Here is a 26,101-nt window from a genome sequence, read left to right as displayed (position 1 = left end):
TGAAAGTTTAATAAACGCCGGAAAAATGACTAAGTCCAAAAAAAAATTATTTACAACTTTATTCAATTTTACCCCCGTGGGATATATATTCTACCCACACACATTTGAAACACTCCTGGGGTACCCTCACACATATTATTCCCTCATTTAGTGGATATTTTAACAAAAATGTGAAATTTTCAAAAATTCAGAAAATTGGCTGAAAATGACAAAAAATCAAGGACTCATCGGGCGAATCGCTCTGGAACTGAAATTGGAACGCTCACTGACATTTCCCCTCTCTAAAAGTGTGATAAACGGCGGAAAAATGACTAGGTCGAAAAAAAAAAATTCATCAACTTTTTTCGATTTTACCCCCGTGGGATATATATTCTACCCACACGCATTTGGAACTCTCCTGGGGTACCCTCACACATATTATTCCCTCATTTAGCGGATATTTTCACAAAAAAGTGAAATTTTCAAAAATTCAGAAAATTGGCTGAAAACGACTAAATATCAAGGACTCATCGGACGAATCGCTCTGGAACTGAAATCGTAACACTCCCTGACATTTTCCCTCTCTGAAAGTCTGATAAACGCCGGAAAAATGACTAAGTCCAAAAAAGAATTTTTTTAAACTTTTTTCAATTTTACCCCCGTGGGATATATATTCTACCCACACACATTTGGAACTCTCCTGGGGTACCCTCACACATATTATTCCTTCATTTAGCAGATATTTTCACAAAAAAGTGAAATTTTCAAAAATTCAGAAAATTGGCTGAAAACGACTAAATATCAAGGACTCATCGGGCGAATCGCTCTGGAACTGAAATCGTAACACTCCCTGACATTTTCCCTCTCTGAAAGTCTGATAAACCCCGGAAAAATGACTAAGTCCAAAAAAGAATTTTTTTAAACTTTTTTCAATTTTACCCCCGTGGGATATATATTCTACCCACACACATTTGGAACTCTCCTGGGGTACCCTCACACAGATTATTCCCTCATTTAGCGGATATTTTCACAAAAAATTGAAATTTTCAAAAATTCAGAAAATTGGCTGAAAACGACTAAATATCAAGAACTCATTGGGCGAATCGCTCTGGACCTGAATTCGGAATGCTCACTGACATTTCCCCTCTCTGAAAGTCTGATAAACGCCGGAAAAATGACTAAGTCCAAAAAAAAATTATTTACAACTTTATTCAATTTTACCCCCGTGGGATATATATTCTACCCACACACATTTGAAACACTCCTGGGGTACCCTCACACATATTATTCCCTCATTTAGCGGATATTTTCACAAAAATGTGAAATTTTCAAAAATTCAGAAAATTGGCTGAAAACGACAAAAAATCAAGGACTCATCGGGCGAATCGCTCTGGAGCTGAAATCGTAACACTCCGTGACATTTTCCCTCTCTGAAAGTCTGATAAACACCGGAAAAATGACTAAGTCCAAAAAAGAATTTTTTTAAACTTTTTCAATTTTTACCCCGTGGGATATATATTCTGCCCACACACATTTGGAACTCTCCTGGGGTACCCTCACACATATTATTCCCTCATTTAGCGGATATTTTCACGAAAAAGTGAAATTTTCAAAAATTCAGAAAATTGGCTGAAAACGACTAAATATCAAGGAGTCATCGGGCGAATCGCTCTGGAGCTGAAATCGTAACACTCCCTGACATTTTCCCTCTCTGAAAGTCTGATAAACGCCGGAAAAATGACTAAGTCCAAAAAATAATTTTTTTAAACTTTTTTCAATTTTACCCCCGTGGGATATATATTCTACCCACACACATTTGGAACTCTCCTGGGGTACCCTCACACATATTATTCCTTCATTTAGCAGATATTTTCACAAAAAAGGGAAATTTTAAAAAATTCCGAAAATTGGCTGAAAACGACTAAGTATCAAGTACTCATCGGGCAAATCTCTCTGGAACTGAAATCGGAACGCTCACTGATATTTCCCCTCTCTGAAAGTCTGATAAACGCCGGAAAAATGACTACGTCCAAAAAAAATTTTTTTAAACTTTTTTCAATTTTACCCCCGTGGGATATGTATTCTACCCACACACATTTGGAACTCTCCTGGGTTACCCTCACACATATTATTCCCTCATTTAGCGGATATTTTCACAAAAAAGTGAAATTTTCAAAAATTCCAAAAATTGGCTGAAAACGACTAAATATCAAGGACTCATTGGGCAAATCGCTCTGGAACTGAAATTGGAACGCTCACTGATATTTCCCCTCTCTGAAAGTCTGATAAACGCCGGAAAAATGACTAAGTCCAAAAAAAATATTTTTTTAACTTTTTTCAATTCTACCACCGTGGGATATATATTCTACCCATACACATTTGGAACTCTCCTGGGGTACCCTCACACATATTATTCCCTCATTTAGCGGATATTTTCACAAAAAAGAGAAATTTTTAAAAATTCAGAAAATTGGCTCAAAACTACTAAATATCAAGGACTCATCAGGCGAATCGCTCTGGAACTGAAATCGGAACCCTCACTGACATCTCCCCTCTCTGAAAGTCTGATAAATGCCGGAAAAATGACTACGTCCAAAAAATTTTTTTTAAACTTTTTTCAATTTTACCCCCGTGGGATATGTATTCTACCCACACACATTTGGAACTCTCCTGGTGTACCCACACACATATTATTCCCTCATTTAGCGGATATTTTCACAAAAAAGTGAAATTTTAAAAAATTCAGAAAATTGGCTGAAAACGACTAAATAGCAAGGACTCATCGGGCGAATCGCTCTGGAACTGAAATTGGAACGCTCACTGACATTTCCCTCTCTGAAAGTCTGAGAAACTCCGGAAAAATGACAAAGTTCAAAAAAAATTTTTTTACAACTTTTTTCAATTTTACCCCCGTGGGATATATATTCTACCCACATACATTTGGGACTCTCCTGGGGTACAATCACACATATTATTCCCTCATTTAGAGGATATTTTCACAAAAAAGTGAAATTTTAAAAAATTTAAAAAATTGGCTGAAAACGACTAAATATCAAGGACTCATCGGGCGAATCGCTCTGGAACTGAAATCGGAACACTCACTGACATTTTCCCTCTCTGAAAGTCTGATAAACGCGGGAAAAATGACTAAGACCAAAAAAAATGTTTTTAAAACTTTTTTCAATTCTACCACCGTGGGATATATATTCTACCCACACACATTTGGAACTCTCCTGGGGTACCCTCACACATATTATTCTCTCATTTAGCGGATATTTTTACAAAAAAGTGAAATTTTCAAAAATTCTGAAAATTGGCTGAAAATGACTAAATATCAAGGACTCATCGAGCGAATCGCTCTGGAACTGAAATCGGAACGCTCACTGACTTTTCCCCTCTGTGAAAGTTTAATAAACGCCGGAAAAATGACTAAGTCCAAAAAAAAATTATTTACAACTTTATTCAATTTTACCCCCGTGGGATATATATTCTACCCACACACATTTGAAACACTCCTGGGGTACCCTCACACATATTATTCCCTCATTTAGTGGATATTTTAACAAAAATGTGAAATTTTCAAAAATTCAGAAAATTGGCTGAAAACGACAAAAAATCAAGGACTCATCGGGCGAATCGCTCTGGAACTGAAATTGGAACGCTCACTGACATTTCCCCTCTCTAAAAGTGTGATAAACGGCGGAAAAATGACTAGGTCGAAAAAAAAAAATTCATCAACTTTTTTCGATTTTACCCCCGTGGGATATATATTCTACCCACACGCATTTGGAACTCTCCTGGGGTACCCTCACACATATTATTCCCTCATTTAGCGGATATTTGCACAAAAAAGTGAAATTTTCAAAAATTCAGAAAATTGGCTGAAAACGACTAAATATCAAGGACTCATCGGACGAATCGCTCTGGAACTGAAATCGTAACACTCCCTGACATTTTCCCTCTCTGAAAGTCTGATAAACGCCGGAAAATTGACTAAGTCCAAAAAAGAATTTTTTTAAACTTTTTTCAATTTTACCCCCGTGGGATATATATTCTACCCACACACATTTGGAACTCTCCTGGGGTACCCTCACACAGATTATTCCCTCATTTAGCGGATATTTTCACAAAAAAGGGAAATTTTAAAAAATTCAGAAAATTGGCTGAAAACGACTAAATATCAGGGACTCATCGGGCGAATCGCTCTGGAACTGAAATCGGAATGCTCACTGACATTTCCCCTCTCTGAAAGTCTGATAAACGCCGGAAAAATGACTAAGTCCAAAAAATAATTTTTTTAAACTTTTTTCAATTTTACCCCCGTGGGATATATATTCTACCCACACACATTTGGAACTCTCCTGGGGTACCCTCACACATATTATTCCTTCATTTAGCAGATATTTTCACAAAAAAGGGAAATTTTCAAAAATTCAGAAAATTGGCTGAAAACGACTAAATATCAAGGACTCATCGGGCGAATCGCTCTGGAACTGAAATCGTAACACTCCCTGACATTTTCCCTCTCTGAAAGTCTGATAAACCCCAGAAAAATGACTAAGTCCAAAAAAGAATTTTTTTAAACTTTTTTCAATTTTACCCCCGTGGGATATATATTCTACCCACACACATTTGGAACTCTCCTGGGGTACCCTCACACAGATTATTCCCTCATTTAGCGGATATTATCACAAAAAATTGAAATTTTCAAAAATTCAGAAAATTGGCTGAAAACGACTAAATATCAAGAACTCATTGGGCGAATCGCTCTGGACCTGAATTCGGAATGCTCACTGACATTTCCCCTCTCTGAAAGTCTGATAAACGCCGGAAAAATGACTAAGTCCAAAAAAAAATTATTTACAACTTTATTCAATTTTACCCCCGTGGGATATATATTCTACCCACACACATTTGAAACACTCCTGGGGTACCCTCACACATATTATTCCCTCATTTAGCGGATATTTTCACAAAAATGTGAAATTTTCAAAAATTCAGAAAATTGGCTGAAAACGACAAAAAATCAAGGACTCATCGGGCGAATCGCTCTGGAGCTGAAATCGTAACACTCCCTGACATTTTCCCTCTCTGAAAGTCTGATAAACACCGGAAAAATGACTAAGTCCAAAAAAGAATTTTTTTAAACTTTTTCAATTTTTACCCCGTGGGATATATATTCTGCCCACACACATTTGGAACTCTCCTGGGGTACCCTCACACATATTATTCCCTCATTTAGCGGATATTTTCACGAAAAAGTGAAATTTTCAAAAATTCAGAAAATTGGCTGAAAACGACTAAATATCGAGGAGTCATCGGGCGAATCGCTCTGGAGCTGAAATCGTAACACTCCCTGACATTTTCCCTCTCTGAAAGTCTGATAAACGCCGGAAAAATGACAAAGTCCAAAAAATAATTTTTTTAAACTTTTTTCAATTTTACCCCCGTGGGATATATATTCTACCCACACACATTTGGAACTCTCCTGGGGTACCCTCACACATATTATTCCTTCATTTAGCAGATATTTTCACAAAAAAGGGAAATTTTAAAAAATTCAGAAAATTGGCTGAAAACGACTAAATATCAAGGACTCATCGGGCGAATCGCTCTGGAACTGAAATCGGAACGCTCACTGACATTTCCCCTCTCTAAAAGTGTGATAAACGGCGGAAAAATGACTAGGTCGAAAAAAAAAAATTTATCAACTTTTTTCGATTTTACCCCCGTGGGATATATATTCTACCCACACACATTTGGAACTCTCCTGGGGTACCCTCACACATATTATTCCCTCATTTAGCGGATATTTTCACAAAAAAGTGAAATTTTCAAAAATTCAGAAAATTGGCTGAAAACGACTAAATATCAAGGACTCATCGGGCGAATCGCTCTGGAACTGAAATCGGAACGCTCACTGACATTTCCCCTCTCTAAAAGTGTGATAAACGGCGGAAAAATGACTAGGTCGAAAAAAAAAATTTATCAACTTTTTTCAATTTTACCCCCGTGGGATATATATTCTACCCACACACATTTGGTACTCTCCTGGGGTACCCTCACACATATTATTCCCTCATTTAGCGGATATTTTCACAAAAAAGTGAAATTTTCAAAAATTCTGAAAATTGGCTGAAAACGACTAAATATCAGGGACTCATCGGGCGAATCGCTCTGGAACTGAAATCGGAATGCTCACTGACATTTCCCCTCTCTGAAAGTCTGATAAACGCCGGAAAAATGACTAAGTCCAAAAAAGAATTTTTTAAAAATTTTTTCAATTTTTACCCCCGTGCGATATATATTCTACCCACACACATTTGGTACTCTCCTGGGGTACCCTCACACATATTATTCCCTCATTTAGCGGATATTTTCACAAAAAAGTGAAAATTTCAAAAATTCAGAAAATTGGCTGAAAACGACTAAATATCAAGAACTCATTGGGCAAATCGCTCTGGAACTGAAATCGGAACGCTGACTGACATTTCCCCTCTCTAAAAGTGTGATAAACGGCGAAAAAATGACTAGGTCGAAAAAAAAAAAATGATCAACTTTTTTCAATTTTACCCTCGTGGGATATATATTCTACCCACACGCATTTGGAACTCTCCTGGGGTACCCTCACACATATTATTCCCTCATTTAGTGGATATTTTCACAAAAAAGTGAAATTTTGAAAAATTCTGAAAATTGGCTGAAAACGACTAAATATCAAGAACTCATCGGGCGAATCGCTCTGGAACAGAAATCGGAACACTCACTGACATTTTCCCTCTCTGAAAGTCTGATAAACTCTGGAAAAAAAGACAGTCCAAAAAAAAAATTTTTTTCAACTTTTTTCAGTTTTACCCCCGTGGGATATACATTCTACCCACACACATTTGGAAGTCTCCTGGGGTACCCTCACACAGATTATTCCCTCATTTAGCGGATATTTTCACAAAAAAGTGAAATTTTCAAAAATTCTGAAAATTGGCTGAAAACGACTAAATATCAAGAACTCATTGGGCAAATCGCTCTGGAACTGAAATCGGAACGCTCACTGACATTTCCCCTCTCTAAAAGTGTGATAAACGGCGAAAAAATGACTAGGTCGAAAAAAAAAAATTTATCAACTTTTTTCGAATTTACCCCCGTGCGATATATATTCTACCCACACACATTTGGTACTCTCCTGGGGTACCCTCACATATATTATTCCCTCATTTAGCGGATATTTTCACAAAAAAGTGAAAATTTCAAAAATTCAGAAAATTGGCTGAAAACGACTAAATATCAAGGACTCATCTGACGAATCGCTCTGGAACTGAAATCGAAACACTCACTGACATTTTCCCTCTCTGAAAGTCTGATAAACTCCGGAAAAACGATTAAGTCAAAAAAAAAAATTGTTTACAACTTTTTCAATTTTACCCCCGTGGGATATATATTCTGCCTACACACATTTGGAACTCTCCTGGCGTACCCTCACACATATTATTCCCTCATTTAGCGGATATTTTCCCAAAAAAGTGAAATTTTAAAAAATTCAGAAAATTGGCTCAAAACTACTAAATAAAAAGGACTCATCGGGCAAATCGCTCTGGAAATGAAATCGGAACACTCACTGACATTTTCCCTCTTTGAAAGTCTGATAAATGCCGGAAAAATGACTAATTCCAAGAAAAAATTTTTTCAACTTTTTTCAATTTTACCCCTGTTGGATATATATTCTACCCACACACATTTGGAACTCTCCTGAAGTACCCTCACACATATTATTCCCTCATTTAGCGGATATTTTCACAAAAAAGGGACATTTTCACAAATTCTGAAAATTGGCTGAAAACGACTAAATATCAAGGACTTATCGGGCGAATCGCTCTGGAACTGAAATCATAACACTCACTGACATTTTCCCTCTCTGAAAGTCTGATAAACGCCGGAAAAATGACTAAGTCCAAAAAAAATATTTTTTTAACTTTTTTCAATTCTACCACCGTGGGATATATATTCTGCCCACACACATTTGGAACTCTCCTGGGGTACCCTCACACATATTATTACCTCATTTAGCGGATATTTTCACAAAAAAGGGAAATTTTCAAAAATTCCGAAAATTGGCTGAAAACGACTAAGTATCAAGTACTCATCGGGCAAATCTCTCTGGAACTGAAATCGGAACGCTCACTGATATTTCCCCTCTCTGAAAGTCTGATAAACGCCGGAAAAATGACTACGTCCAAAAAAAAATTTTTTAAACTTTTTTCAATTTTACCCCCGTGGGATATGTATTCTACCCACACACATTTGGAACTCTCCTGGGTTACCCTCACACATATTATTCCCTCATTTAGCGGATATTTTCACAAAAAAGTGAAATTTTCAAAAATTGACTGAAAACCACTAAATATCAAGGACTCATCTGACGAATCGCTCTGGAACTGAAATCGGAACTCTCACTGACATTTCCCCTCTCTGAAAGTCTGATAAACTCCGGAAAAACGAATAAGTCAAAAAAAAAAATTGTTTTCAACTTTTTTCAATTTTACCCCCGTGGGATATATATTCTACCCACACACATTTGGAACTCTCCTGGTGTACCCTCACACATATTATTCCCTCATTTAGCGCATATTTTCACAAAAAAGTGAAATTTTAAAAAATTCAGAAAATTGGCTGAAAACGACTAAATAGCAAGGACTCATCGGGCGAATCGCTCTGGAACTGAAATTGGAACGCTCACTGACATTTCCCCTCTCTGAAAGTCTGATAAACTCCGGAAAAATGACAAAGTTCAAAAAAAATTTTTTTACAACTTTTTTCAATTTTACCCCCGTGGGATATATATTCTACCCACATACATTTGGGACTCTCCTGGGGTACAATCACACATATTATTCCCTCATTTAGAGGATATTTTCACAAAAAAGTGAAATTTTAAAAAATTTAAAAAATTGGCTGAAAACGACTAAATATCAAGGACTCATCGGGCGATTCGCTCTGGAACTGAAATCGGAACACTCACTGACATTTTCCCTCTCTGAAAGTCTGATAAACGCGGGAAAAATGACTAAGACCAAAAAAAATGTTTTTAAAACTTTTTTCAATTCTACCACCGTGGGATATATATTCTACCCACACACATTTGGAACTCTCCTGGGGTTCCCTCACACATATTATTCCCTCATTTAGCGGATATTTTTACAAAAAAGTGAAATTTTCAAAAATTCTGAAAATTGGCTGAAAATGACTAAATATCAAGGAGTCATCGAGCGAATCGCTCTGGAACTGAAATCGGAACGCTCACTGACTTTTCCCCTCTCTGAAAGTTTAATAAACGCCGGAAAAATGACTAAGTCCAAAAAAAAATTATTTACAACTTTATTCAATTTTACCCCCGTGGGATATATATTCTACCCACACACATTTGAAACACTACTGGGGTACCCTCACACATATTATTCCCTCATTTAGTGGATATTTTAACAAAAATGTGAAATTTTCAAAAATTCAGAAAATTGGCTGAAAACGACAAAAAATCAAGGACTCATCGGGCGAATCGCTCTGGAACTGAAATTGGAACGCTCACTGACATTTCCCCTCTCTAAAAGTGTGATAAACGGCGGAAAAATGACTAGGTCGAAAAAAAAAAATTCATCAACTTTTTTCGATTTTACCCCCGTGGGATATATATTCTACCCACACGCATTTGGAACTCTCCTGGGGTACCCTCACACATATTATTCCCTCATTTAGCGGATATTTTCACAAAAAAATGAAATTTTCAAAAATTCAGAAAATTGGCTGAAAACGACTAAAGATCAAGGACTCATCGGGCGAATCGCTCTGGAGCTGAAATCGTAACACTCCCTGACATTTTCCCTCTCTGAAAGTCTGATAAACGCCGGAAAAATGACTAAGTCCAAAAAAGAATTTTTTTAAACTTTTTTCAATTTTACCCCCGTGGGATATATATTCTACCCACACACATTTGGAACTCTCCTGGGGTACCCTCACACATATTATTCCTTCATTTAGCAGATATTTTCACAAAAAAGGGAAATTTTAAAAAATTCAGAAAATTGGCTGAAAACGACTAAATATCAAGGACTCATCGGGTGAATCGCTCTGGAACTGAAATCGGAACGCTCACTGACATTTCCCCTCTCTAAAAGTGTGATAAACGGCGGAAAAATGACTAGGTCGAAAAAAAAAAATTTATCAACTTTTTTCGATTTTACCCCCGTGGGATATATATTCTACCCACACACATTTGGAACTCTCCTGGGGTACCCTCACACATATTATTCCTTCATTTAGCAGATATTTTCACAAAAAAGTGAAATTTTCAAAAATTCAGAAAATTGGCTGAAAACGACTAAATATCAAGGACTCATTGGGCGAATCGCTCTGGACCTGAATTCGGAATGCTCACTGACATTTCCCCTCTCTGAAAGTCTGATAAACGCCGGAAAAATGACTAAGTCCAAAAAAAAATTGTTTACAACTTTTTCAATTTTACCCCCGTGGGATATATATTCTACCCACACGCATTTGGAACTCTCCTGGGGTACCCTCACACATATTATTCCCTCATTTAGCGGATATTTTCACAAAAAAGTGAAATTTTCAAAAATTCAGAAAATTGGCTGAAAACGACTAAATATCAAGGACTCATCGGGCGAATCGCTCTGGAACTGAAATCGTAACACTCCCTGACATTTTCCCTCTCTGAAAGTCTGATAAACGCCGGAAAAATGACTAAGTCCAAAAAACAATTTTTTTAAACTTTTTTCAATTTTACCCCCGTGGGATATATATTCTACCCACACACATTTGGAACTCTCCTGGGGTACCCTCACACATATTATTCCTTCATTTAGCAGATATTTTCACAAAAAAGTGAAATTTTCAAAAATTCTGAAAATTGGCTGAAAACGACTAAATATCAAGGACTCATTGGGCGAATCGCTCTGGACCTGAATTCGGAATGCTCACTGACATTTCCCCTCTCTGAAAGTCTGATAAACGCCGGAAAAATGACTAAGTCCAAAAAAAAATTGTTTACAACTTTTTCAATTTTACCCCCGTGGGATATATATTCTACCCACACGCATTTGGAACTCTCCTGGGGTACCCTCACACATATTATTCCCTCATTTAGCGGATATTTTCACAAAAAAGTGAAATTTTCAAAAATTCAGAAAATTGGCTGAAAACGACTAAATATCAAGGACTCATCGGGCGAATCGCTCTGGAACTGAAATCGTAACACTCCCTGACATTTTCCCTCTCTGAAAGTCTGATAAACGCCGGAAAAATGACTAAGTCCAAAAAACAATTTTTTTAAACTTTTTTCAATTTTACCCCCGTGGGATATATATTCTACCCACACACATTTGGAACTCTCCTGGGGTACCCTCACACATATTATTCCTTCATTTAGCAGATATTTTCACAAAAAAGTGAAATTTTCAAAAATTCAGAAAATTGGCTGAAAACGACTAAATATCAAGGACTCATTGGGCGAATCGCTCTGGACCTGAATTCGGAATGCTCACTGACATTTCCCCTCTCTGAAAGTCTGATAAACGCCGGAAAAATGACTAAGTCCAAAAAAAAATTGTTTACAACTTTTTCAATTTTACCCCCGTGGGATATATATTCTACCCACACGCATTTGGAACTCTCCTGGGGTACCCTCACACATATTATTCCCTCATTTAGCGGATATTTTCACAAAAAAGTGAAATTTTCAAAAATTGACTGAAAACCACTAAATATCAAGGACTCATCTGACGAATCGCTCTGGAACTGAAATCGGAACTCTCACTGACATTTCCCCTCTCTGAAAGTCTGATAAACTCCGGAAAAACGAATAAGTCAAAAAAAAAAATTGTTTTCAACTTTTTTCAATTTTACCCCCGTGGGATATATATTCTACCCACACACATTTGGAACTCTCCTGGTGTACCCTCACACATATTATTCCCTCATTTAGCGCATATTTTCACAAAAAAGTGAAATTTTAAAAAATTCAGAAAATTGGCTGAAAACGACTAAATAGCAAGGACTCATCGGGCGAATCGCTCTGGAACTGAAATTGGAACGCTCACTGACATTTCCCCTCTCTGAAAGTCTGATAAACTCCGGAAAAATGACAAAGTTCAAAAAAAATTTTTTTGCAACTTTTTTCAATTTTACCCCCGTGGGATATATATTCTACCCACATACATTTGGGACTCTCCTGGGGTACAATCACACATATTATTCCCTCATTTAGAGGATATTTTCACAAAAAAGTGAAATTTTAAAAAATTTAAAAAATTGGCTGAAAACGACTAAATATCAAGGACTCATCGGGCGATTCGCTCTGGAACTGAAATCGGAACACTCACTGACATTTTCCCTCTCTGAAAGTCTGATAAACGCGGGAAAAATGACTAAGACCAAAAAAAATGTTTTTAAAACTTTTTTCAATTCTACCACCGTGGGATATATATTCTACCCACACACATTTGGAACTCTCCTGGGGTTCCCTCACACATATTATTCCCTCATTTAGCGGATATTTTTACAAAAAAGTGAAATTTTCAAAAATTCTGAAAATTGGCTGAAAATGACTAAATATCAAGGAGTCATCGAGCGAATCGCTCTGGAACTGAAATCGGAACGCTCACTGACTTTTCCCCTCTCTGAAAGTTTAATAAACGCCGGAAAAATGACTAAGTCCAAAAAAAAATTATTTACAACTTTATTCAATTTTACCCCCGTGGGATATATATTCTACCCACACACATTTGAAACACTACTGGGGTACCCTCACACATATTATTCCCTCATTTAGTGGATATTTTAACAAAAATGTGAAATTTTCAAAAATTCAGAAAATTGGCTGAAAACGACAAAAAATCAAGGACTCATCGGGCGAATCGCTCTGGAACTGAAATTGGAACGCTCACTGACATTTCCCCTCTCTAAAAGTGTGATAAACGGCGGAAAAATGACTAGGTCGAAAAAAAAAAATTCATCAACTTTTTTCGATTTTACCCCCGTGGGATATATATTCTACCCACACGCATTTGGAACTCTCCTGGGGTACCCTCACACATATTATTCCCTCATTTAGCGGATATTTTCACAAAAAAATGAAATTTTCAAAAATTCAGAAAATTGGCTGAAAACGACTAAAGATCAAGGACTCATCGGGCGAATCACTCTGGAGCTGAAATCGTAACACTCCCTGACATTTTCCCTCTCTGAAAGTCTGATAAACGCCGGAAAAATGACTAAGTCCAAAAAAGAATTTTTTTAAACTTTTTTCAATTTTACCCCCGTGGGATATATATTCTACCCACACACATTTGGAACTCTCCTGGGGTACCCTCACACATATTATTCCTTCATTTAGCAGATATTTTCACAAAAAAGGGAAATTTTAAAAAATTCAGAAAATTGGCTGAAAACGACTAAATATCAAGGACTCATCGGGTGAATCGCTCTGGAACTGAAATCGGAACGCTCACTGACATTTCCCCTCTCTAAAAGTGTGATAAACGGCGGAAAAATGACTAGGTCGAAAAAAAAAAATTTATCAACTTTTTTCGATTTTACCCCCGTGGGATATATATTCTACCCACACACATTTGGAACTCTCCTGGGGTACCCTCACACATATTATTCCTTCATTTAGCAGATATTTTCACAAAAAAGTGAAATTTTCAAAAATTCAGAAAATTGGCTGAAAACGACTAAATATCAAGGACTCATTGGGCGAATCGCTCTGGACCTGAATTCGGAATGCTCACTGACATTTCCCCTCTCTGAAAGTCTGATAAACGCCGGAAAAATGACTAAGTCCAAAAAAAAATTGTTTACAACTTTTTCAATTTTACCCCCGTGGGATATATATTCTACCCACACGCATTTGGAACTCTCCTGGGGTACCCTCACACATATTATTCCCTCATTTAGCGGATATTTTCACAAAAAAGTGAAATTTTCAAAAATTCAGAAAATTGGCTGAAAACGACTAAATATCAAGGACTCATCGGGCGAATCGCTCTGGAACTGAAATCGTAACACTCCCTGACATTTTCCCTCTCTGAAAGTCTGATAAACGCCGGAAAAATGACTAAGTCCAAAAAACAATTTTTTTAAACTTTTTTCAATTTTACCCCCGTGGGATATATATTCTACCCACACACATTTGGAACTCTCCTGGGGTACCCTCACACATATTATTCCTTCATTTAGCAGATATTTTCACAAAAAAGTGAAATTTTCAAAAATTCAGAAAATTGGCTGAAAACGACTAAATATCAAGGACTCATTGGGCGAATCGCTCTGGACCTGAATTCGGAATGCTCACTGACATTTCCCCTCTCTGAAAGTCTGATAAACGCCGGAAAAATGACTAAGTCCAAAAAAAAATTGTTTACAACTTTTTCAATTTTACCCCCGTGGGATATATATTCTACCCACACGCATTTGGAACTCTCCTGGGGTACCCTCACACATATTATTCCCTCATTTAGCGGATATTTTCACAAAAAAGTGAAATTTTCAAAAATTCAGAAAATTGGCTGAAAACGACTAAATATCAAGGACTCATCGGGCGAATCGCTCTGGAACTGAAATCGTAACACTCCCTGACATTTTCCCTCTCTGAAAGTCTGATAAACGCCGGAAAAATGACTAAGTCCAAAAAACAATTTTTTTTAACTTTTTTCAATTTTACCCCTAGTGGGATATATATTCTACCCACACACATTTGGAACTCTCCTGGGGTACCCTCACACATATTATTCCTTCATTTAGCAGATATTTTCACAAAAAAGTGAAATTTTCAAAAATTCAGAAAATTGGCTGAAAACGACTAAATATCAAGGACTCATTGGGCGAATCGCTCTGGACCTGAATTCGGAATGCTCACTGACATTTCCCCTCTCTGAAAGTCTGATAAACGCCGGAAAAATGACTAAGTCCAAAAAAAAATTGTTTACAACTTTTTCAATTTTACCCCCGTGGGATATATATTCTACCCACACGCATTTGGAACTCTCCTGGGGTACCCTCACACATATTATTCCCTCATTTAGCGGATATTTTCACAAAAAAGTGAAATTTTCAAAAATTCAGAAAATTGGCTGAAAACGACTAAATATCAAGGACTCATCGGGCGAATCGCTCTGGAACTGAAATCGTAACACTCCCTGACATTTTCCCTCTCTGAAAGTCTGATAAACTCCGGAAAAATGACAAAGTTCAAAAAAAATTTTTTTACAACTTTTTTCAATTTTACCCCCGTGGGATATATATTCTACCCACATACATTTGGGACTCTCCTGGGGTACAATCACACATATTATTCCCTCATTTAGAGGATATTTTCACAAAAAAGTGAAATTTTAAAAAATTTAAAAAATTGGCTGAAAACGACTAAATATCAAGGACTCATCGGGCGATTCGCTCTGGAACTGAAATCGGAACACTCACTGACATTTTCCCTCTCTGAAAGTCTGATAAACGCGGGAAAAATGACTAAGACCAAAAAAAATGTTTTTAAAACTTTTTTCAATTCTACCACCGTGGGATATATATTCTACCCACACACATTTGGAACTCTCCTGGGGTTCCCTCACACATATTATTCCCTCATTTAGCGGATATTTTTACAAAAAAGTGAAATTTTCAAAAATTCTGAAAATTGGCTGAAAATGACTAAATATCAAGGAGTCATCGAGCGAATCGCTCTGGAACTGAAATCGGAACGCTCACTGACTTTTCCCCTCTCTGAAAGTTTAATAAACGCCGGAAAAATGACTAAGTCCAAAAAAAAATTATTTACAACTTTATTCAATTTTACCCCCGTGGGATATATATTCTACCCACACACATTTGAAACAGTACTGGGGTACCCTCACACATATTATTCCCTCATTTAGTGGATATTTTAACAAAAATGTGAAATTTTCAAAAATTCAGAAAATTGGCTGAAAACGACAAAAAATCAAGGACTCATCGGGCGAATCGCTCTGGAACTGAAATTGGAACGCTCACTGACATTTCCCCTCTCTAAAAGTGTGATAAACGGCGGAAAAATGACTAGGTCGAAAAAAAAAAATTCATCAACTTTTTTCGATTTTACCCCCGTGGGATATATATTCTACCCACACACATTTGGAACTCTCCTGGGGTACCCTCACACATATTATTCCTTCATTTAGCAGATATTTTCACAAAAAAGTGAAATTTTCAAAAATTCAGAAAATTGGCTGAAAACGACTAAATATCAAGGACTCATTGGGCGAATCGCTCTGGACCTGAATTCGGAATGCTCACTGACATTTCCCCTCTCTGAAAGTCTGATAAACGCCGGAAAAATGACTAAGTCCAAAAAAAAATTGTTTACAACTTTTTCAATTTTACCCCCGTGGGATATATATTCTACCCACACGCATTTGGAACTCTCCTGGGGTACCCTCACACATATTATTCCCTCATTTAGCGGATATTTTCACAAAAAAGTGAAATTTTCAAAAATTCAGAAAATTGGCTGAAAACGACTAAATATCAAGGACTCATCGGGCGAATCGCTCTGGAACTGAAATCGTAACACTCCCTGACATTTTCCCTCTCTGAAAGTCTGATAAACGCCGGAAAAATTACTAAGTCCAAAAAAGAATTTTTTTAAACTTTTTTCAATTTTACCCCCGTGGGATATATATTCTACCCACACACATTTGAAACACTCCTGGGGTACCCTCACACATATTATTCCCTCATTTAGCGGATATTTTCACAAAAATGTGAAATTTTCAAAAATTCAGAAAATTGGCTGAAAACGACAAAAAATCAAGGACTCATCGGGCGAATCGCTCTGGAACTGAAATCAAAATGCTCACTGACATTTCCCCTCTCTAAAAGTGTGATAAACAGCGGAAAAATGACTAGGTCGAAAAAAAAAAATGTATCAACTTTTTTCGATTTTACCCCCGTGGGATATATATTCTACCCACACACATTTGGAACTCTCCTGGGGTACCCTCACACATATTATTCAATCATTTAGCAGATATTTTCACAAAAAAGTGAAATTTTCAAAAATTCTGAAATTTGGCTGAAAACGACTAAATATCAGGGACTCATCGGGCGAATCGCTCTGGAACTGAAATCGGAATGCTCACTGACATTTCCCCTCTCTGAAAGTCTGATAAACGCCGGAAAAATGACTAAGTCCAAAAAATAATTTTTTTAAACTTTTTTCAATTTTACCCCCGTGGGATATATATTCTACCCACACACATTTGGAACTCTCCTGGGGTACCCTCACACATATTATTCCTTCATTTAGCAGATATTTTCACAAAAAAGTGAAATTTTCAAAAATTCAGAAAATTGGCTGAAAACGACTAAATATCAAGGACTCATCGGGCGAATCGCTCTGGAACTGAAATCGTAACACTCCCTGACATTTTCCCTCTCTGAAAGTCTGATAAACCCCGGAAAAATGACTAAGTCCAAAAAAGAATTTTTTTAAACTTTTTTCAATTTTACCCCCGTGGGATATATATTCTACCCACACACATTTGGAACTCTCCTGGGGTACCCTCACACAGATTATTCCCTCATTTAGCGGATATTTTCACAAAAAATTGAAATTTTCAAAAATTCAGAAAATTGGCTGAAAACGACTAAATATCAAGAACTCATTGGGCGAATCGCTCTGGACCTGAATTCGGAATGCTCACTGACATTTCCCCTCTCTGAAAGTCTGATAAACGCCGGAAAAATGACTAAGTCCAAAAAAAAATTATTTACAACTTTATTCAATTTTACCCCCGTGGGATATATATTCTACCCACACACATTTGAAACACTCCTGGGGTACCCTCACACATATTATTCCCTCATTTAGCGGATATTTTCACAAAAATGTGAAATTTTCAAAAATTCAGAAAATTGGATGAAAACGACAAAAAATCAAGGACTCATCGGGCGAATCGCTCTGGAGCTGAAATCGTAACACTCCCTGACATTTTCCCTCTCTGAAAGTCTGATAAACACCGGAAAAATGACTAAGTCCAAAAAAGAATTTTTTTAAACTTTTTAAATTTTTACCCCGTGGGATATATATTCTGCCCACACACATTTGGAACTCTCCTGGGGTACCCTCACACATATTATTCCCTCATTTAGCGGATATTTTCACGAAAAAGTGAAATTTTCAAAAATTCAGAAAATTGGCTGAAAACGACTAAATATCAAGGACTTATCGGGCGAATCGCTCTGGAGCTGAAATCGTAACACTCCCTGACATTTTCCCTCTCTGAAAGTCTGATAAACGCCGGAAAAATGACTAAGTCCAAAAAAGAATTTTTTTAAACTTTTTTCAATTTTACCCCCGTGGGATATATATTCTACCCACACACATTTGGAACTCTCCTGGGGTACCCTCACACATATTATTCCTTCATTTAGCAGATATTTTCACAAAAAAGGGAAATTTTAAAAAATTCAGAAAATTGGCTGAAAACGACTAAATATCAAGGACTCATCGGGCGAATCGCTCTGGAACTGAAATCGGAACGCTCACTGACATTTCCTCTCTCTAAAAGTGTGATAAACGGCGGAAAAATGACTAGGTCGAAAAAAAAAAATTATCAACTTTTTTCGATTTTACCCCCGTGGGATATATATTCTACCCACACAGATTTGGTACTCTCCTGGGGTACCCTCACACATATTATTCCCTCATTTAGCGGATATTTTCACAAAAAAGTGAAATTTTCAAAAATTCTGAAAATTGGCTGAAAACGACTAAATATCAGGGACTCATCGGGCGAATCGCTCTGGAACTGAAATCGGAATGCTCACTGACATTTCCCCTCTCTGAAAGTCTGATAAACGCCGGAAAAATGACTAAGTCCATAAAAGAATTTTTTAAAATTTTTTAAAATTTTTACCCCCGTGGGATATATATTCTGCCCACACACATTTGGAACTCTCCTGGGGTACCCTCACACAGATTATTCCCTCATTTAGCGGATATTTTCACAAAAAAGTGAAATTTTCAAAAATTCAGAAAATTGGCTGAAAACGACTAAATATCAAGAACTCATTGGGCGAATCGCTCTGGAACTGAAATCGGAATGCTCACTGACATTTCCCCTCTCTGAAAGTCTGATAAACGCCGGAAAAATGACTTGGTCGAAAAAAAAATTATTTACAACTTTTTTCAATTTTACCCCCATGGGATATATATTCTACCCACACAAATTTGAAACACTCCTGGGGTACCCTCACACATATTATTCCCTCATTTAGCGGATATTTTCACAAAAAAGTGAAATTTTCAAAAATTCAGAAAATTGGCTGAAAACGACTAAATATCAAGGGCTCATCGGGCGAATCGCTCTGGGACTGAAATCGTAACACTTCCTGACATTTTCCCTCTCTGAAAGTCTGATAAACGCCGGAAAAATGACTAAGTCCAAAAAAGAATTTTTTTAAACTTTTTTCAATTTTACCCCCGTGGGATATATATTCTACCCACACACATTTGGAACTCTCCTGGGGTACCCTCACACATATTATTCCTTCATTTAGCAGATATTTTCACAAAAAAGTGAAATTTTCAAAAATTCAGAAAATTGGCTGAAAACGACTAAATATCAAGGACTCATCGGGCGAATCGCTCTGGAACTGAAATCGGAACGCTCACTGACATTTCCCCTCTCTAAAAGTGTGATAAACGGCGGAAAAATGACTAGGTCGAAAAAAAAAAATTTATCAACTTTTTTCTATTTTACCCGCGTGGGATATATATTCTACCCACACACATTTGATACTCTCCTGGGGTACCCTCACACATATTATTCCCTCATTTAGCGGATATTTTCACAAAAAAGTGAAATTTTCAAAAATTCAGAAAATTGGCTGAAAACGACTAAATATCAAGGGCTCATCGGGCGAATCGCTCTGGGACTGAAATCGTAACACTTCCTGACATTTTCCCTCTCTGAAAGTCTGATAAACGCCGGAAAAATGACTAAGTCCAAAAAAAATTGTTTACAACTTTTTCAATTTTACCCCCGTGGGATATATATCCTACCCACACGCATTTGGAACTCTCCTGGGGTACCCTCACACATATTATTCCCTCATTTAGCGGATATTTTCACAAAAAAGTGAAATTTTCAAAAATTCAGAAAATTGGCTGAAAACGACTAAATATCAAGGACTCATCGGGAGAATCGCTCTGGAACTGAAATTGTAACACTCCCTGACATTTCCCCTCTCTGAAAGTCTGATAAACGCCGGAAAAATGACTAAGTCCAAAAAAGAATTTTTTTAAACTTTTTTCAATTTTACCCCCGTGGGATATATATTCTACCCACACACATTTGGAACTCTCCTGGGGTACCCTCACACAGATTATTCCCTCATTTAGCGGATATTTTCACAAAAAAGTGAAATTTTCAAAAATTCAGAAAATTTGCTGAAAACGACTAAATATCAAGAACTCATTGGGCGAATCGCTCTGGAACTGAAATCGGAATGCTCACTAACATTTCCCCTCTCTGAAAGTCTGATAAACGCCGGAAAAATGACTAAGTCCAAAAAAAAATTATTTACAACTTTTTTCAATTTTACCCCCGTGGGATATATATTCTACCCAAACATTTGAAACACTCCTGGGGTACCCTCACACATATTATTCCCTCATTTAGCGGATATTTTCACAAAAATGTGAAATTTTCTAAAATTCTGAAAATTGGCTAAAAACGACAAAAAATCAAGGACTCATCGGGCGAATCGCTCTGGAACTGAAATCGGAACGCTCACTGACATTTCCCCTCTCTAAAAGTGTGATAAACGGCGGAAAAATGACTAGGTCGAAAAAAAAAAATTTATCAACTTTTTTCGATTTTACCCCCGTGGGATATATATTCTACCCACACACATTTGGTACTCTCCTGGGGTACCCTCACACATATTATTCCCTCATTTAGCGGATATTTTCACAAAAAAGTGAAATTTTCAAAAATTCAGAAAATTGGCTGAAAACGACTAAATATCAAGGGCTCATCGGGCAAATCGCTCTGGGACTGAAATCGTAACACTTCCTGACATTTTCCCTCTCTGAAAGTCTGATAAACGCCGGAAAAATAACTAAGTCCAAAAAAGAATTTTTTTAAACTTTTTTCAATTTTACCCCCGTGGGATATATATTCTACCCACACACATTTGGAACTCTCCTGGGGTACCCTCACACATATTATTCCTTCATTTAGCAGATATTTTCACAAAAAAGTGAAATTTTCAAAAATTCAGAAAATTGGCTGAAAACGACTAAATATCAAGGACTCATCGGGCGAATCGCTCTGGAACTGAAATCGGAACGCTCACTGACATTTCCCCTCTCTAAAAGTGTGATAAACGGCGGAAAAATGACTAGGTCGAAAAAAAAAAATTTATCAACTTTTTTCGATTTTACCCCCGTGGGATATATATTCTACCCACACACATTTGGTACTCTCCTGGGGTACCCTCACACATATTATTCCCTCATTTAGCGGATATTTTCACAAAAAAGTGACATTTTCAAAAATTCAGAAAATTGGCTGAAAACGACTAAATATCAAGGGCTCATCGGGCGAATCGCTCTGGGACTGAAATCGTAACACTTCCTGACATTTTCCCTCTCTGAAAGTCTGATAAACGCCGGAAAAATGACTAAGTCCAAAAAAGAATTTTTTTAAACTTTTTTCAATTTTACCCCCGTGGGATATATATTCTACCCACACACATTTGGTACTCTCCTGGGGTACCCTCACACATATTATTCCCTCATTTAGCGGATATTTTCACAAAAAAGTGAAATTTTCAAAAATTCAGAAAATTGGCTGAAAACGACTAAATATCAAGGCCTCATCGGGCGAATCGCTCTGGAACTGAAATCGTAACACTCACTGACATTTTCCCTCTCTGAAAGTCTGATCAACGCCGGAAAAATGACTAAGTCCAAAAAAAATTGTTTACAACTTTTTCAATTTTACCCCCGTGGGATATATATCCTACCCACACGCATTTGGAACTCTCCTGGGGTACCCTCACACATATTATTCCCTCATTTAGCGGATATTTTCACAAAAAAGTGAAATTTTCAAAAATTCAGAAAATTGGCTGAAAACGACTAAATATCAAGGACTCATCGGGCGAATCGCTCTGGAACTGAAATCGTAACACTCCCTGACATTTTCCCTCTCTGGAAGTCTGATAAACGCCGGAAAAATGACTAAGTCCAAAAAAGAATTTTTTTAAACTTTTTTCAATTTTACCCCCGTGGGATATATATTCTACCCACACACATTTGGAACTCTCCTGGGGTACCCTCACACAGATTATTCCCTCATTTAGCGGATATTTTCACAAAAAAGTGAAATTTTCAAAAATTCAGAAAATTGGCTGAAAACGACTAAATATCAAGAACTCATTGGGCGAATCGCTCTGGAACTGAAATCGGAATGCTCACTGACATTTCCCCTCTCTGAAAGTCTGATAAACGCCGGAAAAATGACTAAGTCCAAAAAAAAATTATTTACAACTTTTTTCAATTTTACCCCCGTGGGATATATATTCTACCCACACACATTTGAAACACTCCTGGGGTACCCTCACACATATTATTCCCTCATTTAGCGGATATTTTCACAAAAATGTGAAATTTTAAAAATTCAGAAAATTGGCTGAAAACGACAAAAAATCAAGGACTCATCGGGCGAATCGCTCTGGAACGGAAATCGGAACGCTCACTGACATTTCCCCTCTCTAAAAGTGTGATAAACGGCGGAAAAATGACTAGGTCGAAAAAAAAAAATTTATCAATTTTTTCGATTTTACCCCCGTGGGATATATATTCTACCCACACACATTTGGTACTCTCCTGGGGTACCCTCACACATATTATTCCCTCATTTAGCGGATATTTTCACAAAAAAGTGACATTTTCAAAAATTTAGAAAATTGGCTGAAAACGACTAATTATCAAGGACTCATCGGGCGAATCGCTCTGGAACTGAAATCGGAACATTCCCTGACATCTTCCCTCTCTGAAAGTCTGATAAACGCCGGAAAAATGACTAAGTCCAAAAAAGAATTTTTTTTAAACTTTTTTCAATTTTTACCCCGTGGGATATATATTCTGCCTACACACATTTGGAACTCTCCTGGGGTACCCTCACACATATTATTCCCTCATTTAGCGGATATTTTCACAAAAAAGTGAAATTTTCAAAAATTCAGAAAATTGGCTGAAAACGACTAAATATCAAGGACTCATTGGGCGAATCGCTCTGGAACTGAAATCATAACACTCCCTGACATTTCCCCTCTCTAAAAGTGTGATAAACAGCGGAAAAATGACTAGGTCGAAAAAAAAAAATGTATCAACTTTTTTCGATTTTACCCCCATGGGATATATATTCTACCCACACAAATTTGAAACACTCCTGGGGTACCCTCACACATATTATTCCCTCATTTAGCGGATATTTTCACAAAAAAGTGAAATTTTCAAAAATTCAGAAAATTGGCTGAAAACGACTAAATATCAAGGGCTCATCGGGCGAATCGCTCTGGGACTGAAATCGTAACACTTCCTGACATTTTCCCTCTCTGAAAGTCTGATAAACGCCGGAAAAATGACTAAGTCCAAAAAAGAATTTTTTTAAACTTTTTTCAATTTTACCCCCGTGGGATATATATTCTACCCACACACATTTGGAACTCTCCTGGGGTACCCTCACACATATTATTCCTTCATTTAGCAGATATTTTCACAAAAAAGTGAAATTTTCAAAAATTCAGAAAATTGGCTGAAAACGACTAAATATCAAGGACTCATCGGGCGAATCGCTCTGGAACTGAAATCGGAACGCTCACTGACATTTCCCCTCTCTAAAAGTGTGATAAACGGCGGAAAAATGACTAGGTCGAAAAAAAAAAATTTATCAACTTTTTTCGATTTTACCCCCGTGGGATATATATTCTACCCACACACATTTGATACTCTCCTGGGGTACCCTCACACATATTATTCCCTCATTTAGCGGATATTTTCACAAAAAAGTGAAATTTTCAAAAATTCAGAAAATTGGCTGAAAACGACTAAATATCAAGGGCTCATCGGGCGAATCGCTCTGGGACTGAAATCGTAACACTTCCTGACATTTTCCCTCTCTGAAAGTCTGATAAACGCCGGAAAAATGACTAAGTCCAAAAAATAATTTTTTTAAACTTTTTTCAATTTTACCCCCGTGGGATATATATTCTACCCACACACATTTGGTACTCTCCTGGGGTACCCTCACACATATTATTCCCTCATTTAGCGGATATTTTCACAAAAAAGTGAAATTTTCAAAAATTCAGAAAGTTGGCTGAAAACGACTAAATATCAAGGACTCATCGGGCGAATCGCTCTGGAACTGAAATCGTAACACTCACTGACATTTTCCCTCTCTGAAAGTCTGATCAACGCCGGAAAAATGACTAAGTCCAAAAAAAATTGTTTACAACTTTTTCAATTTTACCCCCGTGGGATATATATCCTACCCACACGCATTTGGAACTCTCCTGGGGTACCCTCACACATATTATTCCCTCATTTAGCGGATATTTTCACAAAAAAGTGAAATTTTCAAAAATTCAGAAAATTGGCTGAAAACGACTAAATATCAAGGACTCATCGGGCGAATCGCTCTGGAACTGAAATTGTAACACTCCCTGACATTTCCCCTCTCTGAAAGTCTGATAAACGCCGGAAAAATGACTAAGTCCAAAAAAGAATTTTTTTAAACTTTTTTCAATTTTACCCCCGTGGGATATATATTCTACCCACACACATTTGGAACTCTCCTGGGGTACCCTCACACAGATTATTCCCTCATTTAGCGGATATTTTCACAAAAAAGTGAAATTTTCAAAAATTCAGAAAATTTGCTGAAAACGACTAAATATCAAGAACTCATTGGGCGAATCGCTCTGGAACTGAAATCGGAATGCTCACTGACATTTCCCCTCTCTGAAAGTCTGATAAACGCCGGAAAAATGACTAAGTCCAAAAAAAAATTATTTACAACTTTTTTCAATTTTACCCCCGTGGGATATATATTCTACCCAAACATTTGAAACACTCCTGGGGTACCCTCACACATATTATTCCCTCATTTAGCGGATATTTTCACAAAAATGTGAAATTTTCAAAAATTCAGAAAATTGGCTAAAAACGACAAAAAATCAAGGACTCATCGGGCGAATCGCTCTGGAACTGAAATCGGAACGCTCACTGACATTTCCCCTCTCTAAAAGTGTGATAAACGGCGGAAAAATGACTAGGTCGAAAAAAAAAAATTTATCAACTTTTTTCGATTTTACCCCCGTGGGATATATATTCTACCCACACACATTTGGTACTCTCCTGGGGTACCCTCACACATATTATTCCCTCATTTAGCGGATATTTTCACAAAAAAGTGAAATTTTCAAAAATTCAGAAAATTGGCTGAAAACGACTAAATATCAAGGGCTCATCGGGCAAATCGCTGTGGGACTGAAATCGTAACACTTCCTGACATTTTCCCTCTCTGAAAGTCTGATAAACGCCAGAAAAATGACTAAGTCCAAAAAAGAATTTTTTTAAACTTTTTTCAATTTTACCCCCGTGGGATATATATTCTACCCACACACATTTGGAACTCTCCTGGGGTACCCTCACACATATTATTCCTTCATTTAGCAGATATTTTCACAAAAAAGTGAAATTTTCAAAAATTCAGAAAATTGGCTGAAAACGACTAAATATCAAGGACTCATCGGGCGAATCGCTCTGGAACTGAAATCGGAACGCTCACTGACATTTCCCCTCTCTAAAAGTGTGATAAACGGCGGAAAAATGACTAGGTCGAAAAAAAAAAATTTATCAACTTTTTTCGATTTTACCCCCGTGGGATATATATTCTACCCACACACATTTGGTACTCTCCTGGGGTACCCTCACACATATTATTCCCTCATTTAGCGGATATTTTCACAAAAAAGTGACATTTTCAAAAATTCAGAAAATTGG

Source organism: Phyllobates terribilis, unplaced genomic scaffold (genome assembly GCF_046119375.1).
Source record: "Phyllobates terribilis strain yellow unplaced genomic scaffold, ASM4611937v1 Scaffold_3__8_contigs__length_932513732, whole genome shotgun sequence".
NCBI lineage: Eukaryota > Metazoa > Chordata > Amphibia > Anura > Dendrobatidae > Phyllobates > Phyllobates terribilis.
Note: the sequence above shows the minus strand (reverse complement) of the source record.